The following is a 12,297-nucleotide window of genomic DNA, read 5'->3' as shown; positions in this document are numbered from 1 at the left end:
CATGAAACAGAAGTAACAGAAAAACCTTTTAATGATTCTCAACGAATTCTGTTCCTTCCCGGTTAAAAAGCTGTTTCATATGAATTATCTCTGGTAAGAACGAGGTGCCTTGCCGAGGTGGTGCAAGGCTGCCAAGAACACTAGATAAAGTTACTAAGAAAGATTTGAAACACAAAAGAGTCTCCAAACACCAACCAAGATATTCCGAACGTCCACAGGGCTTGAGTACAAAAACTTCTTTGCTTCCTGCAAAGAAGTCAACCCCGAAGGCTGGCTTTTATCCCATATGGGAGGAGCCATCACCTTGCAGCCTTACTCCCGAGTCGCCCGTGCTGCTGCAGCTGCTCTTTCCTTCGAGCAGCCCTGCGCGCATGCATACTGGGCCCAGGCTCCTCGGGGGCCTCTTCATCGCTGCTGCCAGCCTCCACAATCTCTGAAGGCAGCACTCCATTCCCTGATGGTCCTGGCCCCATCCCTGCCTCACACGCAGGCCCCTCACCTGAGTCCTCGCTCTCCGAGACCTCAACCATCCACACCTGTTGCCAGCAAACCACAATACAAGCAGAGAGAGGGAGTTTGGGCACCTAGACTCCTCCTGAGCCTGGTGGTTCTACTTGAAGCTCGGAGCAGCCTCTGTTGGGTGCAATTGCTGTTAATGGCCGGCTGAGTGAGTCGCCTGGATCCAGACACTGAAGGTTGCAAACTCTGATGTTTCGGTGGGTGGGAATCTAGCCAAATCTGACATGCCCCAAACCCTGTTTAACCGAATGTTGGCTTCGGGTTAATGGCCAGCACCTGAGTTTTTCCAATTTTCCGGCTCTCCCCTCTAAGAGGGGAGACGTTTTTGAAACAGTTTGATGGAAATGGAGTGTGGCTGTTTGGGGGAAAATCCCAATTCAGGCAATATGTTTATTGATTTAGGACACTTCCACAAAACAACATATTTTTAACACTTCTGGATCTCTTCTCCATGTTGGACCTTAATTTATAGCTCAGGCTGTAAAGGATGAGATTTTTTTTTTTTTTTAAAGTCTGCTGAACAACTAGAAAATTAAACAAACATATCCACGTATGTTTCGTTAGGGCAGCTGTTCTGTTTTGTTATAGCAAAAATGTTGTGCTTGGTTTTAGTGTGTGTGAGAACCTGGCTTGTGGCTCTGAAGAGATGAACCCATCTCATAACATGGTTTATTTTGTCTTACTGTTTTCTGTGGGTCCCACAGTGGTTGATAAATTACCCGTTGTAGTGAAATGTGTGACTTCAGCTAACTAGTCTATTTAATCAACCATGCTTAGATATGTCATAGCTTGGTGTCATGATGCAGATTTGTTCCTATGTGAAAACTGGGTAACATATATGGCTTGACACTTTGTACGTTCTCAGGCAGACCTTTGCTAATCATCTGCCATCTTGGAAATCCTTTGAGTTACAGCTTTTCCACTTTGGCCATCTACAAGCAAAGGTCTGTGGGCCACAAGATACTCTATTTTGCATCTTAAATAATATTTTTTAAAGGATGCCCTTCATGCATTCCAGAATGACGACAACTGGCCTTCCTTCCTTCCTTCCTTCCTTCCTTCTTTCCTTCCTTCCTTCCTTCCTTCCTTCCTTCCTTTCTCTTTCCTTCCCCTCCTACCCTCCTCTTCCTCTTGCTTCTTCTTTCTTTCTTTCTTTCTTTCTTTCTTTCTTTCTTTCTTTCTTTCTTTCTTTCTTTCTTTCTTTTTCTTTCTCTTTCCTTCCCCCCTCCCTCCCTCCTCTTCCTCTCCTTCTTTCCTCTCCTTCTTTCCTCTCCTTCCTTCCTTCCTTCCTTCCTTCCTTCTTTCTTTCTTTCTTTCTTTCTTTCTTTCTTTCTTTCTTTCTTTCTTTCTTTCTTTCTTTCTTTCTTTCCTCAAGAATGCCTTTCCAGTGGCAACCGAAGCCCGCCCCCCCAAATCAAACCCCAGGCAGGCGAAGTCCAAGCCAACTCCAGCTCCCACAGAGGGTCAATATTTCAGAATGACAGCGAGATGGGTTTGCCTTGTTATATTTATAGCCAGTTGTTGGCAAGGCCCATTGAGGTAAGCAGATGAAGGGCTCCTCCGCACCATGGTAATTCCAGCCATGCTTGCTAGGAGCCAAACAGCAATTCTGCTTAATGGCTGAGGAAAAGCTAGCTTGGCATTTCTGCTGTTCTAAGTATAGGGAAGGATCGGTCCACTCCATTTGCAACAAAAGCCCAAAGCATCTCCAAGGCTTACAAGACAAAAGAGAGAGCTTTTTTTTCTTTTTCTTTGTGGACTCTTTAAGAAGTGCTGGAGGAAATAATTGCAAACGCCTTGAGCTGCAAAAGTGACTCGCTCATTTGAGCCTGGACAAAGTCAAATCGTCTGAGCCATTGCGGGCAGAAACAACGAAGGTAAAGCTCGAAAATGTTGGACTCCAAATGCAGAGAAAACCTGATGCTTCGAACAAGGGAAGGTGATTGAAAGGCAAGGACAAAATTCTCTTTAAAACTTTGTGAATTTTTAAGGCTTAGCTGGGAGACTCAATTACAGCAACCCCTGGAGGATATAAAGTCAATTTTCACCCATTCATCATGGGAAGCCATGGGAAGTTTGATCGCAAGCGCGAGGAAATCCTTGCCAAATTGTCAAAAAAATGACATCTGGACTCTAGCCCTTATCTCAAAGCACCTCTTTTCACATGGAAAACTAGTTAAGCCTTTTCCTTGAGGTGCTGTTTCCTTGCAAGCTTTCTGCTGTGTGTATATGACATGGGACCTTGAGACCGTATTGCTGAATGGCAGACACAAAGCACCTTATGATCTGAAAAGATACAACCTAAGAGGAAAAACAGGTGGCAGGGAAGGGAAAAAAACTTAGCTTCCCAAATGAGACTTAATATGCTGTAGACTGACATTATGATTTTCATAGTGTAAAAGAAGAAGAAGAAGAAGAAGAAGAAGAAGAGGAAGAAGAGGAAGAGGAAAAAGGAGGAAGAGAGAAGAAGAAGAAGAAAACAGAATAGAATAGAATAGAATTAGAATAGAAATAGAAATGGAAATTAGAATAGAATAGAATAGAATAGAATAGAATAGAATAGAATAGAATAGAATAGAATAGAATACGTTATTGCCCAAGTGTGAATGGACACACAAGGAATTTGTCTTGGTGTAAATACTCTCAGTATACATAAAAGAAAAGATACATTCGTCAGGAGTCAAGGACTACCTCTATTCTTCCAAACCAACATCAGGCTTCTTTTTAAAAAATCAATCAAGCAGGGGACTCCACCCCTTCTCCTTTAGCTCCACCCTTTCCCTTTGTCCCCCACCCCCTCTTCATCTAGCCCACCCCCTCAACCCCACTACATCATCCAAGCTACGGCCATTCCTTCAAAGGAAGCATCCCTGCTATCTAGGGTTTTGAGGCACAAGTGTTCAAGTGGTCAATTCAGCAGGCTGATCAGGAAACTATTTCAGGTTTGATCAGTGGAATGACATAGTATATTTTGTCCAGGAGATGACATATATATTTTTTTTGGCCCCGAAAAACAGGTAGATGAATGGCTCTTGTCAAATTTATTATCCCTCTGGAAAGCAGAAGACAAAGAGACATTACACAAAGGCTTTATTTCTCTGCCAAAGGGAAAATCCTGGATTGGTGTTTGACAGCCTCCTGGGATTGAAAAGGCAGCAAATTTCAAGGAAAAAAAAACTTAAGAGATGGGCTACTTACATATAGACCAGGGGTGGGCGACTATGTTCCCCTTTATGGCCTATGGACTTCAACTCCCAGAATTCCTGATCCAGCATGGCTTCCTCAGGAATTCTGGGAGTTGAAGTCCACAGATTGTCATTGCCCGATGCATTTTACTGAGCGGTGGTGGCGCAGTGCTTAGACTGCAGTATTGCAGGCTGACTCTGCGCACTGCCATGGGTTCGATCCTGACTGGCTCAAGGTTGACTCAACGTTCCATCCTCCCAGGGTCCACAAAATGAGGACCCAGATTGTTGGGGGCAATAGGATGACTCTGTAAACGGCTCAGGGAGTGCTGTTCAACACCATGGGGTAGTAATATAAGCCTTAAGTGCTATTGCTGCTCCATCCTTCTTCTTAACAAATATTATGGCAGATTATGCCAAGCTTCGTAAAACAGCTTCCGACATATACTTTTTATAGGCAAATTTAGCCCTACAGAACTACAATGTCAAGACAAATTAAATTTTAAAAAAAATCAAGATTGGACTAGAAATGGCATTTGATCACTACGATTAGTAGCCATTGGACGAAGGACAAAAAAAGGACAATTAAAAGGAACGTATCATCATTTCAGTGGCTAGCATTGCTCAAGATTTGTGGTCCTTTCAGCTTAGATTCCCCAGTGCTCATTCAGATTGATTTTGGATGTACAGGATCAGATTTCTAACCTAAGGACGACAACCTATTTTAGGAAAAAGCATGCCTGTGTGTTTGGGAGTTGCTTATCGCTAAACATTAGGTGACTGGAGGCTAAAACATAGGAAGAACTGTTACAGGAACTGGGCCTGGTTAGTCTAGTGAAGAGAAGGACCAGGGGAGGCGGGAGAGCAGCCTTCCAATATTTGAGGGGCTGCCCCAGAGAGGAGGAAGGGGGTCAAGCTATTTTCTAAAGCACCCGAAGGCCAGACAAGGACTAATGGATGGAAACTGACCAAGGAGAGATTCGACCTGGAAATAAGGAGAAACTTTCTGACAGTGAGAACAGTCAACCCATGGAACAGAAGTTGTGGGAGCGCCATCACTTGAGACTTTCCAGGAGAGATTGGATTGCCATTTGTCAGAAATGGTTGAGGGTCTCCCGCTTGGACGGAGGGTTGGACTAGATGACCTACAAGGTCCCTTCCAACCCTTGTTATCTGTTAAGGTATTTTTCCTCCCATTCCTCGGGAACTTTTTCGGCATCTTGGATCAATTTTGCCAAAGGAGTATTCCCATTCTTCTTTTTCCTAACTTTTTCTCTCTCTTTTCCCCCCTTCTTTTCTCTGTCGTTTCTCTCTTTTTCCTCCTCTCCTGGGACTTTCCCCCCCATTTCTCTCGGTTGACGCTTAAAAAAAACAACAACCCAAAAACAAAGCCGCTCCTGCTAAAACAAAGTCCCCCGCCAGAGGGCGCCCTTTGCTTGACTTTCCCCATCGGAGACAAAAGCAGAGTCACTGGCGTGGGAAACCTCCCCCGGGCCGAGGGTGGGGTGGGGTGGTGGGGAATAGAGAGGAAACCTGGCGCGCGGAGCATGCTGGGAAGTGGAGTCTTCGCTCCGGCCCGCCTGGAAGCTTGCCGGGCAAGCAGCTGGTGGGAACTACCGTTCCCAGAAGGCGTTGCTTCTTTGCAGGCTTGGTTAATTGGAAAAGAAAAGGGGCGAAGTAGCACGCACGCCATACACCGAAACGAGAGGCGGGAGAAGCGGGGGGAGGTGGGGGTGCTGTTCTGGACGGCTTCCTCGCGCCTGGAAGGAAAGGGGGAAGAGGAAGCCCGAAGGCCTGCCGAGGGAGGCAGCTGACGGAAGGGGAAACGTGGGCGCGGAGAGGACTAGAAGCTTGGCTTTTTGGCCGCAAACTTTGCTGTAAGTTTTCCATTGCAGCGCAAGGCGGGCTGGCGGGGTGGGGGGTGGGGGGGGGGGGGAGCCGGGGCCTGGAAGGCAAAGGTTGCCAGCCGATCCAAGAGGCACAGCCCGGGGGTTTGCTCGGGGCATCCCTTCCCTCTCCCCCCCCCCCACCTCCGCTCCCAAGGGGACTGATCGCAGCTGCAGGAAAGTTAGCAACCCTTCTGGGGTGGGGTGGGGGGCGGAAAGCGAGGCCAGGAAAGGCCCCCTGTTTCCCCTTTGGCCGGCTGGATGGTCTCTTCGCGTTCCCTTCTCTTGCTTTGGCGTGTTTGCTATGATGATGGTGGTGAGGATGGTGATTGCCTACGCTACCGCCGAGCTGCGGATTGGCATGGCTCGGAGGAGGAAAAAGGAGAAATGGGGGTGGGTGGGTGTCCCGCGCTGTCTTGGATGGACAGATCTCCCCGCTCCTCCCCATTCTGCTCGGGGGGTTGAAGTTGCTTCCGAGCCCAACCAACCATCCTTACCTTGCCTTCACCTGGTTATCACCTGGGTGGCTGGTTCGATCCAATGGAGAGAGAGAGAGAGAGAGAGAGAAGAGAGGGGGCAAGGTTACCCTCTCTGGTATCTCTTTCCCCCCAAGGCCTGGCATCCCCTTTGGGGTGGAAGGCTGCAGGTCACTGCCACCCCCTCCCTTCCTCCCTCCCTCCCCCTCTGTTTTCCACAAAGTTTCAGGGTTTGACAACTGGTCCCTCTGGGTCATTTGGCAAAGATGCTTTTTGCTGAGATCCCGCTGGGATTCCACCCCGTCCGTCTTTGCAGATGGTATCGGAGACAGCGCTTCAACAAAATAGCCTCGAAACCTGTTGATCCTGCATGAATCACCTATTTGCTTTTCTGGGGAAGGGGAGTGCAGAGCCAATCTTGTTTTTCCACCCTTTTTTCTATTGGGGGGGGGGATTACTGGAAAACAGTGCTGAAACTCCCACTGAAGGGCTGAAGAATATAGATTCCTTTCAGTGAGTGTTATCAGTGTCTTTATGGAACCTATTGCCCTGTCAATTCTCTTGCAAAAAGTTCTTGGCTTTTCTACTTTTTTAAAAAAAAATCCCATTAAGTGAAGAGTTAAACCGACCTGCTTCCTTTTTCCAGCTTTAACTTTTCAGTGGCTGTAATGTCATATGATTCTGGTGTATTGTTGTTAGTTGTGAGGTCGTGTCTGACCCATCACGACCCTATGGATAATGTTCCTCCACGCCATCCTGTCCTCTACCATCCGCCGGAGTCCCTTTAAGCTCATGCTGACTGCTTCAGCGACTCCATCCAGCCCACTCCTTCTCTGCTGTCCCCTTCTTCTTCTTCTTCTTCTTCTTCTTCTTCTTCTTCTTCTTCTTCTTCTTCTTCTTCTTCTTCTTCTTCTTCTTCTTTCTTCTTCTTCTTCTTCTTCTTCTTCTTCTTCTTCTTCTTCTTCTTCTTCTTCTTCTTCTTCTTCTTCTTCTTCTTCTTCTTCTTCTTCTTCTTCTTCTTCTTCTTCTTCTTCTCCTCCTTCTCCTCCTCCTCCTCCTCCTCCTTCTCCTCCTCCTCCTCCTTCTTTTGCCCTCCATTGTTCGCAGCATTCAGCTCTTCTCCAGCGAGGCCTTCCTTCTCATGAGGTGGCCAAAGACTTTTGAGTTTCATCTTCAGAACCTTCTCTGAAGACCAATCCGAGTTGATCTCCTCCAGGACTGACTGGTTGGATGGCCTTGCAGTCTTCTCCTCCAGCCCCAGAGTTCAAGAGCCTCCATTCTTTGGCGCTCAGCCTTTCTTATAGTCCGGCTTTCCCAGCCATGCATTTCAACTGGGAAAGCCATAGCCTTGACTCTACGCATAGTCTGATGTAGAAAACCCAATAAATACATATCCTTCAGGTCCAGTTCAACTTCTTGTGAGTAGATGAACCCACTGAGGGGGTTTTGGTGGCCACCTGAAAAGTCTTGCAGTTCTGCTTCATCACTTTAGGAACCCTCATGTCAATCTTGTGGCAGGGAGTTCCGCCTGCCAAATGTATTTATTTTGCAGGGCTGACAAGCTGTGTGGTACAGTCAGAACTGACTCTAGCTGCCATGATTAAAACAGAACACACCAAGTTAAATTGATTAAAACTAAATTCAATAATGAAGACATGTCAAGCTCATCTCCTGCCCTTTTCTTGTCATTTTTTTCCCCTCCCACTTGGGTTCTGTCTGCAATTTGGGGTCGCACGTTGTCTTAATTCAGTGGAGGTTTTTACCGTGATGTAACTCTCTGAGATTGAGGCAGGATCAAAATCAAATCAATAATTAATGCCACGTACAAGATCTGGATAATTCCCTCGTGGCGTATTGACAGGGTTGTGTTAGCCTAGTGCAGATGGCAGCATAAAATTCACCTCAGCCAACCTCAGGGTAACTAAATGGGGTCACACCAGAGAATCGGACAAAGGCTGTAAAGTTAAAACTATTTGCGGGGGAAACTGGCATACCACTTCTGGAAACAAGGATGATACCTCATAATCTTGATACATACATGATGAAGGACAATGGGGTTTTTAAAATTAAATTTTATTGAACAATCACAAACAAAAGCAAAAAGATACATTAAAAACATTGAACATGGTACAATCCTCCAGCCCTCTTATTTGTCTTACATTGCTAAATCACATATAAAAATAATACATGTTTACATTCTATTATATATATATGTATATATATACACACACACACACAGAGACACATCATTTCTTATTGTCTTGATCCTTCCTCTCTTTCAACCAACCATAAAACTTATCCCATACTTTTTATAATCCAATTCATCCTTATTTTTTAATTCGTTTGTCAATTTGTCCATTTCTGCGCACATCCAGATTTTCCTAATTATTTCTGATTCACTTGGAGTTTCTTTACCTTTGACAATGGTTGTTTTTTGTGTGTGTGCAACTAATGGCGAATTTACCTTGCAACTTTGCGCTCCTAATGCCTTGACTTGCTTCCAACTCCCAAGACTTTTTCTAAATTTATGATATGATAGCAATGTTCCAATATTTGAGGGGCTGCCATAAAGAAGAGGGAGTCAAGCTATTCTCCAAGGCACCTGAGAAGGCAGGACAAGAAGCCACGGGTGGAGGCTAACCAAAGAGAAGCAACCTAGAACTAAGAAGGAACTTCCTAACAGTTTGTGTGTGTATAAGTCCTTGTTTTTAGGCTGCAAGAAATAGATTTTGGACCAAAATGTTTGTTATTTTTCTTCTGGCGTAAAAGCTAATTTGCTCTCCAGTAGTCTTATTGTATCCATGGGTTTGATGTATCAATATAGGGAAAAGTTACAGATATTGCCATATCTTCAAGAGCTCAACCTCAGCACGTGCAGATGGTGCTTTCCAGGTTTCTTCCTAAATTTGGACAAGCTTTCTAAATTGCTTCTCGTGAACTCCACTGGTAGAGAGAGAGAGAAAGAGAGAGATTAAAAATATATGACAGAGAGGAGCAGAGTTGTTGTTGTTATTCCACCTAAAAGTAAAACCACAAGAGATTTGATTTGATTGCTTGCAACGTTGTCAGCTTAAATTGCAGCCTCGGTAGCTGATGTGTGAGCTAGTTTTGTCTCTCTTTTTTTTTTTTGCTCGAAACAAATTTTTGGAAGCTAAAGATGACTTCTCTTCCCAAAGGAAGGCTTCGTCCTCTGATAGGGGAGACAGCTAAGTTCAAATCCCCTTGGGCTTTTTAACTCCATGGCCTAGCCTCCAATCTCTGGATTTCCTGGTGGTCTCCCGTCCGAAAACTAGTCATGCCCTCCTCAAGTTTCCCAACCAGACTCCTGACCCAATTGGAAGTACCAAAACATGCAGGGAAAAAGCCTGCAAAAATCTCTTTATTTTTTGCCGAATTGGTCAGCCTCTTAAGATCGTCACTGCTTCGTAGGTAGCTGCTATCAACTCACCATTCTTACGCTGCGGGGCTTGTCTTGTTTTGAACTGCTTTACACACCAGCATAAGCAAACAGACGACAACATATTCATGAAAACGCGAACATGATCAGACATCAATAATTGAAAAAAAGCAGGCAGAGTTCAGGTTCAGAACGGTAAGTTGCTAAATAGAGGCATTCAGCCATAAATAAAAATACACGTGGCTCGCAAACTCAAACCTAACCTGCTCTAAAAGCTCCTATTTTCAATTTGTTGTTCCCAAAGAACTCTCTCTTATATCAAATCCAGTCTAAAAGAAGAAGGAAGAAAAAAAAGCCAGAATTGCTAAATGGTGCAGAAAATTCTTACTTTGAAGGAATGGCTGTAGCTTGAATGATGTAGTGGGGTTGAGGGGGTGGGCTAGATGAAGAGAGGGGTAGGGGGCAAAGGGAAAGGGGTGGAGCTAAAGGAGAAGGGGCGGAGTTCCCTGCTTGCTTGATTTTTTTAAAAAAGAAGCTTGGTTCGGAAGAATAGAGGTAGTCTTCGACTTACAACAATCCGTTTAGTGACCGTACGAAGTTACAATGGCACTAAAAAAAAAAAAAAAAATTCGAACGCTCGGAAACTGACTTGTATTTATGACGGTTGCAGTGTCCCCGGGGTTACGCGATCCCCATTTACAACCTTCTGACAAAGCATTGAGAAAGTTGGTAAAATGGGGCAAAACTCAGTGAACGTCCTCCCTAGGTATAGAAATTTGGGGGTCAATTGTGGTCGTAAGCCAAGGGCTATCTTGTGTGTATTCAGAGGATGCGTCTCTCTTTCTGGATGAGTCCCTGGAGCTGAAAAACGTGAGCTTCAGTCTGGTTTTGGGAATGCTTTGGAGTTCCCTTCTGCTCCTTTGACGCTGAGGAAACCCTTCCCCGCTTGATCTGTAGCTGGTCATTTGAAGGGGGGTGGAATGCCAGAATGGAGGACGACCCACCACCCCATTCCCATGTGACCTTGTTATACACTCCCCCTTTTCCACCCACCCCCCTTTTTTCTTCTTCTTCTGGCAAAATCGCTCCATCCCAACAGGTCTGTTTGACAAGTGCAAAAACCCAGCCCTTTTTTTTCCCACCTGCTTGGGAGTAAACTGGGTGAAAGAAGGGAGGCCTCGTAATCTTGTTTTTTAAAAAATAAAGATTTTTTTTTTTTACTTTTTACAACAAACATAAACAAATGCAAACATAAAACCACGAATAAAACTTTCTTTCAGTCATACAGTGTGTCGGTTGGTACATATCTCTTGTGCATGATATCAACAGTCTGTTTTACATTAAAATTACAGTTCATATTCTATGAATCAACAGTCCATAACATGTTGTATTGTTATTAAATCATCTTTAGACTTTAATTACAGAATCATTTCATCCTTTTCGAGCAAGTTATAATTCCTTCCATGGTAAACTATTATAACGTGACATTCCATAAGATTACCTTAACTATTATATTGTATTTATATTATAATCTGGGAGACCTCATAATCTTGACCTGCATTTGTTCCCAGGAAAGAAGAAGGGGGAAAAAACCTGCCTTATAAAACCTTTACAAATTCATCAGAAGGCTGTCAAAATTCTCCTTTATTCCACAATTCTGCAGCGGTTGGGGAAAAAAAAGGATTTTATTTTATTTATTTTGTCAAGCAAGCATTTGATAATATACATAAGTGTAAACATGGTTATGAATACATGAAATAGATACACATAAGAGGGAACATTAAGGCAGGGATGGTAGGCACGTTGGGGTGCTTATGCACGCCCCTTATTTTTATTAAGATTGCTGAGAAGACCTTGGCACCTCTGGATTTTCAACCCTCACCCCATTCCCTTAACTGGGTACTAGCCCAGTAAATTTCCAAACAGCATCGGGTTTTGATTTGATTTTATAAGTTCCCACTTTGAAACTGCAAATATTTGTTTTTTTGTTTAAAAAGCACCGTATTTCCTGTTTGGGAACGCAGGACCTGTCCAAAAGTTTGCTTTTTCTCTAAGCCCAAGAGTGTCTTCTCTTGAACCTTTCTTTTCCCATCTTTTAGGGGGATGTAAACCGAAGGCTTAACTGAAATCTGCAATAGGCTGTCATCTGTGGAAGCTTTAAAACAGCAAAAGATTGCAAGCTCTGTCTTCAGAGGTAACTCCTGGTAAGTTCGTTACTGGGTAATGATGTCTTAAATTGTGTTGAAACCTGTGGGTTGCAGGAAGAAAACCACATGGTTTTTTCCTTCAACTTTCTAGAAAATCATGTTTCTAGTCCTTATTGTTGTCGGGATATGCTTAGAGGCCTCTGGGCAATGTTTATAGCGTGTTGGAAATGTAAACAACGATTGAGTACATTTCCCAGTATTTATGGAAAACTATGTTACCCATGTTCATGATGCTGTGTACGGGGCAGGAAGTCCTTGCCTTACGACCGCAATTGAGCCCAATATTTCTGTTGCTAAGCGAGACATACGTTAAGTGAGTTTTGCCCCATTTTACGATTTTTCATTGCTGCAGTTGTTAAGTGAATCAGTGCATTTATTAAATGAGTAACCTGATTGTTAAGCGAATCTGACTTTGCTCGTCATATGGTTGCAAAAGGGGATCACACAACCCCCCCCCCAGATTATTGCAACTGTCGTAAATATGAGACACCTGACAAACGTCTGAATTTTGATCACATGACCACAGGGATGTTGCAATGATTGTAAGTGTGAAAAACGGTCACAAGTTATTTTTTCCAGTGCCGTTCAAACTTCTAATAGTCACTAAACAAACTCTTGTAAACCGAG

The 12,297-nt window shown here is 44.2% G+C and overlaps 1 protein-coding gene across 12 annotated transcripts in view; it reads left to right on the top strand.

Annotated features, from left to right (window-relative positions):
• Positions 1–5,322: 5,322 nt before the first annotated feature.
• MIB2 (MIB E3 ubiquitin protein ligase 2) overlaps positions 5,323–12,297 on the top strand; it is a 29,574-nt gene continuing 22,599 nt past the window's right edge. For 2 of the 12 annotated variants that reach the window (XM_087914886.1, XM_087914885.1), the window contains exon 1: positions 5,443–5,581. The gene's annotated coding sequence lies outside the window, so the exon portion shown is untranslated. Of the gene's footprint in view, positions 5,582–11,562; positions 11,668–12,297 lie in introns of those variants that run through there. The other 10 variants (XM_026715810.2, XM_087914884.1, XM_026715811.2 and 7 more) reach the window with 10 other exon arrangements.

This window comes from Pseudonaja textilis, chromosome 18 (genome assembly GCF_049901715.1).
Source record: "Pseudonaja textilis isolate UNSWEBS1 chromosome 18, rPseTex1.2, whole genome shotgun sequence".
NCBI classification, from domain to species: Eukaryota; Metazoa; Chordata; class Lepidosauria; order Squamata; family Elapidae; genus Pseudonaja; species Pseudonaja textilis.
This window is presented reverse-complemented; position numbering and strand designations above follow the sequence as displayed.